This window comes from Triticum aestivum, chromosome 3B, assembly GCF_018294505.1.
Source record: "Triticum aestivum cultivar Chinese Spring chromosome 3B, IWGSC CS RefSeq v2.1, whole genome shotgun sequence".
Taxonomy (NCBI): domain Eukaryota; kingdom Viridiplantae; phylum Streptophyta; class Magnoliopsida; order Poales; family Poaceae; genus Triticum; species Triticum aestivum.
The window spans coordinates 50844603-50851130 of record NC_057801.1 but is presented as its reverse complement, the minus strand read 5'-3'; the positions used below and the strand labels follow the sequence as shown (position 1 = coordinate 50851130).

The following is a 6528-nucleotide window of genomic DNA, read 5'->3' as shown; positions in this document are numbered from 1 at the left end:
AAAAAAAATCAAAGCAAAAACAAACAAAAAGACGCTCCAAGTTTATGCGATAAAGTGCATTGATCGAAAAACAGAAGTTAGACGTGTGCAAACCGAGAGTGTGTAGGTTTAGTGGGGATGTTTTCACATCCCCAAGCTTATGGTTTTCACCATCCTTGGATAACTCTTGGTGCATCTCCTCCAATCCCTGTGAAAAAAACTTCAAAACACCGTTTCTCCCATTTCTTTTCCGTGGGGTGACATTAGTAGTGATAAACAAATAGGTTTCTTGCTGCAAATAATCCTTGGACAAAAATGCATGAGGATGTCCAGAAAGTATATAATGTTGTATGCCTACTCATAAACTCAATTGGATCACAAAGATTCAACTTAAAAGTTCAAAATATGCATAAAACAATATGGGACATAATCTGTCCAGAAAAACAGCAGCAGCAAAACATATTTTTCTGCCCTACTTATACTTGTAGAAAAATTCTGAAAACAATCAGGCATACAGAGGATGAAAAGTTGCAACTTCAGTTAAAATTTCAGCTCATTCGGAGTTACAAAATAAAAATTAAAAATCAAACCGTGCACAGACTTTGTGCAGGAATAACATCTCCGAATACAAATAGCAACTTTGTCAAACCAAAATGGGAAAAACTTGGCACTTTATTAAAAACTAGCGTGTAGTGCGCGGCGGCACGCCGCGCCATACTGATTGTTGTGCGACGATTTTCCTTTTGAAGTTCTTAAAACTTTGTTTAGTACTTGGTTGATAACATAGTCATTCACACATATAGATAAGGTTCATTGAGTCAACACAAGCAGAGTGCAACGTTTCTACTTTCCACTTAGATTTGAGATCCTCGGCTAAGTTTGTTTCTTTGATACAGTGGTAGAGAACTGGCACCGCGCTTTATTTGCATGTTTCAGTGAAGTTTTGTATATATTGAGAAAAGGCTCATGTGTTGGTTATCCATTTGTTGGTTTCTTCAGGAATGCGATTCTTGCCTACAGGTGTACATGCAAACATAGATTGATGACTATAAGTAGGGTCTGTTGGTAACTTGGTAATGCATAACTCATCGCCCATAGTAAGCCTACACACTTATAAGCCAATTACACCATCGTCGCCGGTTGGGGTGCGGAGAGGGGAGATGGAGAGGCGGCGCGCTGGCGCCTAGGATAAGGAGTGAGGAATCGATCGGGAGTGGTGGCTAGGGTAGGAGGGGATTGCTGGAGGCTACGTACTGTGAAGAAAGAAGGGCACATACATGAGCAAAGACTTGAGATGTTGGGTTGTGCGTGGGCCGGGCTTTTACGCAGGCATTTGTCTATGTGCATCTAATCTGTCTGATCGATTACTTTGGTTAACTAAAGTACAAGACCGGAATTCCTAAATTAATTTTGGTTCTTACAAAGTGCAGACTGAACTAAGAATTGGAATTTTGGATTCGGTCTTTTCGAATTCGGTCCCGGTTTTTTCTGTTCGGTAGTTGGGTGCTAGGTTAATATGCCCATCCCTACATGCATGTATAGCCACTTAATAAAAACAGAACAGTTTTTCAAACCATGCAAGCAGTCACTGTTCACGTAACATGCAATTAACTGAGATCTGCTATATATATCACCCATCAATATACGTGCTGGGATTTCATCAATTATTAGTCCAAGGCTATTAACTCTACTCTCTTCGGACAGTAGGTTTGTAAGGAGAAATAGCAATAAACCAATGAAAAAATAGGAGCTTCGCAGAAGTATCGATTTAGTGCCTGTTCGGTTTCTCTCCGCTCCCGCGACTCAGATCCCGGAGCGGAGCAGGCTGTTGCAGCTTTTTATGGAGCAGCTCAAACCGAGCTCTGCAGCTCCGTGGAGAACGGAGTGGAGAGATTCCAAACGGGGCCTTACTCTTAGAAAAAATGACGTTGTATTCTTTTACATTCAGAAATTAGCTGCTCTGAATACACATACCAAGTGTTCAACATGCAACTGCTTACATAGACTGAGAATACACATATACTGCATACCACACAACCACAACCATGCATGAGTGTTGTCAACACCCGGATCAGTAGCAACCGTCACCAGACCTCATTGGCCATAAATAAAATATAGAAAAAATTCTGCATAGTCCACCCATTGTTGCATGCACACTTGTCATTTTTTTTGCTAAACCAACCCACCAATTAATGATGAGAATCCTCATACAGATGCATCCCTGCAAATACTAAATCAAACTTAAACGAAAGGAAGTCACTAACACCAATTGTCATGCAACCAGCCAATATGAGAAAAGAAACACAGGTCAAGAAACCATTAGTCAGTGGGAATCAAATCAAAGCATATGCAGTCATTAACTGACTCTCAAGAGGACTCGCATGCAGATGAATGAGGCGAGACAAATAGTAGGTCCTAAGTTAAAAACGTGCAAGATTATGAAGTTGTCCTGTCAGTTCATGTTTACATATCCGCAAGAAGTTTTGTGCGTAAGAAAGTTTTCAGTAAGTAGTTTTCAGTAACCTGAAGAGAGTCTTGTGCTTTGAGAGCTTATCTTCTGAAGGCGAGAAACAATCACCGAACGCCGTCGCTGCACCAGAGACGGAAGTAATCCCGCCGTCGAGAGGACAACGAAAGGGGGGCGTCGCCAAACCTATGCTGATTGGGAGAACTTGTGCTGGAGAAATAACGTATGTAACACATCGCTGACCAAGACGCTTGATCTGTAGCCGGCGAGGAAAAAATAGCAGCTTCACACTGCTTCTATTTGTGCTTCCACCTTCCCACGTTGGCGTTCTGTATGGCGATCGGTGACTTTGCTAGCTCTTGCACTATTCATGCTTCCGTATCAAGCACCGGTTGCAGGTCTGTTCATTCAGATCAAGGGCCAGCTAGCATTTGACTCCCGTAGTCCGCAGGAAAAGGGCGTGGTGGAGAGGGTGACTTGCTGCTGGGAGGATCTAGCGAGAGCACGAAAGAAGAGGCGCCCGCTCCTGATGCGTACATGCTGCCGCTACCTGCGGTGACTGCAAGGATAGAGAAAAATTGAAAGATGAGTAGGAAAGAAGCAGTGCGGGGAAGGGAGCCATCGACCTTATTAGCGAGGGAACGCACCAGCGACCGAAGGCGGCGCCGGTTCGTCTTGATGGCGGTGGCACGCCCGCGCTGGAGGATCACGACGCTGCGGAGTCGCGCGGGCCCATGACCTGCGAGCGGCCTATGATAGAACCCTAGGCACTCCACGGTGCCGTCGGCGGCGCTTCATCAGACACCAACAGGGCAGAGCTCACATTGTGTTCGACGGAAGGGGTGTCAGGAGTGAAGGAGCAGGGATGATGGCGCATCCGAGATGGAAGACGCACATGGAGTGACGCATTTTTATAGGGCCAAACAACGACCAAGCAGTGGAACTGGATTTCACGGGATCCTTCCAGAGAGACCAGGCGAAATATCTAGCCGGTCTAGAGAAAAACACAACATATGTCCAAACTGCTTACCCCATAATCTCATTGACCTATACGTGTCCATCATGGAAATAAGCAGTCAATGACCCATGGACAGACGTGGCCACATGCATGGATCAAGCAGTGGCACGTGGAACAAGAGCAATCCACACACCTCTAGACTGGACACGTGAAATCAAAAGTGCAAACCGCACAGTAAATCAAAGTTTTTTAAAGAATGGAAGAACCTTCCCGAAGAGTGCAGCACACACCCGTCGATAAACAAGAGCTCATAACGTGCAACGGCAACACCAAACCAAACATGCCCCACGACCTGACCAAGCAAAAAATGAGATCCATCAAACTCTAGGAAGCCATCCTGCACACGCGTCACTCAATCAATAATGGTAAATTTTTTTCCAAAAAAACCAGGTAAAAGGAACCCTTACAGGCCCAGTATTCTTAGTATTCCAGAAACTAAGCTAAGAGAACTCTCTCTTGTTACAGCAAGAGGACACAAAGAAAATCCAAAATAAAAACCAACTGGGTTGCCTCCCGTAAAGCGCTTTCTTTATAGCCATACAGCTAGGCTTACTTGTTGTTTACCGAGGATGAAGCTCATGAGGGAGCTTGAAAGTTGTGCCCTTCATCCTTGGGAAGTGTTCCATGCATTTCTTATGTGAAAACTGAAACTTCATATTCCCTTCCTTTGAATCAATAATAGCTCCTGTCGTACGAAGAAAAGGTCTTCCAAGAATAATAGGACTAGAGGTTTTATTCCCCATATCCATGATTAGAAAATCCACAGGCACAAAAGTCATATGTAACTCTACCATAACATCACTTACTTTTCCTAAAGCATGTGTAATGGTACTCAGTCTGGTACATTTATTTCAGTCTTTACGTATTTCTAAGTTTCAAAAAATTATGAAACAAAATCCGGAGGTAGCCAATGGTATACCATACAAACATGAAAAGGTAATTTCAAATAATTTGTATTCCGAACTGCACCAAAATGACAAAAGTGTGGATCTTGTATGTATATTTTTAAATCTCTAAATTTTAATAGGTTTTATCATTTTTGCATAAAAAAATACAAAGTATTTGAAAATGATATTTTTCACGTTTGTGGAATACATCAACGGCTACATCCTGGATTTTTTTTCAGAATTTTTTGAAACTCGGAAATACGATTTTCAAAAAAATTTAGTGGCAGGAGCACTAGTGCTCAGGAGTCGAAGACACTTTCCGCTCCATTCGTTCCTATATGATACTATTTTAATTGCTTCATAGGTTGTCTATATACATATTAAAATGAGTGAATATTTACACCAAAACGTGTTTAGATAAATTTGTACCAACATGCTAATATGGATAAATGCTAAAAATATATATATTTAGAGACAGAGTGAGTACTTGTTTGCAATGCCCAACTTCATGTGGTCCAAGATAGGCTGGACATGAGTGCGTCGAAGATGATCTTATTGTGTTATTGGCTGACACTCAAAGTGATGACGCCAACTCATGTGCTATTCGTCTTCATTGCCATATAACATCATCTGAAGTGTTATTCTTGCTTGACTCTGGCAGCTCCCAATTTTAGAGTTATCCAATACCAGTTGTGAACCAAATAATGCTGAATGTGTACATACTTTTCTTCCATGAATCCTATTGAAGTGTTTGGATCCTCACCTCAACTTAATGACAATGCCGGGTGGAGTCCCCATCCGATCTTGTTATTTCTTAAGATAACCAGTGGAATTTACTTGATTTTTAAAGAGGGTCACTATATCGATGGCACCAAGTTTGCCCAACTACCCTATGCAAATACACCATAGGGGTCTTTATCAGCGGATTGTACGAAGTTTGGTCGACGAAAAGTTGTGATGGGATCCTGACATCTGGCCACTTGTCGGATTCTATGAGCTTTTCAGACAAGCTGCAGCTCAAGGAGGATCATGGCTGAAGGTCTGTCCTACTGTTACCACAATCACATTGCCACCTTCCTCGACGACGGTCTCTTTAGCTATGACTACTACATCAACTACGTGCAAGTCCACCTCGACCACATCTAAGATATGAGCCAGATCCCGGTAAAAACAATCTCATGTACCATGGGATCCCGATGGCATCGGCTTGGGCAAGCCAAATATTATGAGGTGAAAGTGTTAGTGAACCCTTCTATACTAAGCATGGGCTGGCGGTGGGCCGCCATATGATGGTCTTGGGCCTGCTCAGCAGCCATGGAGTGAAGGCCACTACAATTACAAAGAGATGGATGACTTGGTTTGAAACGGACTTTTGACTTGGATAGACGAGGACACCGGCATTTTTTCTTCCTATACCCTTCTCAATCCTTCATGGACAAGTTTCCAATCTCTTTCGTGTTGTAATCTAAATCTTGCTCCAACTAAGTGAACTAGTAGGGGTTGCTTACATACTTCCTCCGTTCCTGAATAACTGTATTTTCAAATTTGTCCTAAGTAAAAAAATTATTAGTCTGACCAATTTCAAAGAAAATATAGCATTATAATAACAAATTAATATCACTAGCTAGATGCATCTTAGATTGTAGTTTCATAATATACCAATTTAGTGCTAGAATACTGCTATATTTTTAATAACGTTTATCAAACTAATTTTTTTACTTAGGACAAAATTACAAATAGATGGGAACATAGGGAGAAAAGAATTTGCAAGTTCTGCACATTTGTTTATAGAGGAGATACATAACGGATGGAGGCTATCAAATAGACGGGATACATAACAGATCTGGTGGGCTCCGGACATTTGCATGGAGGCGATGACAGTGGAACGGAGGGGCAGCACGAAATACCGGTTCGATTCTTCCCGGAGAAGTTCGGGAAACTGCTCCAGACCAATTTCTCGAAAATGCACTGCGCGTTGCTTCTGGTGGGCTTCTCGGTGGAAAGAAACTGGACACTTCTTTTAGGCTTATGTTGTTTGGTAGCTAGAAGCCATCTCATAAACCCAAAAGAAGTCACCCGTAGTTCGCTCTGATCAGCTCATTCCCTATCAACTGATGATTCGATAATTTATTCCACCTCGAAACCATTTCTCAATCCCAGTGTTTCATTTTTTTTAA

General features: G+C 42.2%; 1 long non-coding RNA gene across 1 annotated transcript; it reads right to left on the bottom strand.

Moving 5' to 3' along the window:
• Positions 1-2383: 2383 nt before the first annotated feature.
• LOC123064666 (uncharacterized) lies at positions 2384-3329 on the bottom strand. Its single transcript, XR_006430762.1, has 2 exons — positions 3094-3329; positions 2384-3005 (listed from the first exon to the last, which is right to left on the bottom strand). It is a non-coding gene; the product is annotated as an uncharacterized lncRNA (long non-coding RNA).
• Between the last annotated feature and the right edge of the window lie 3199 nt (positions 3330-6528).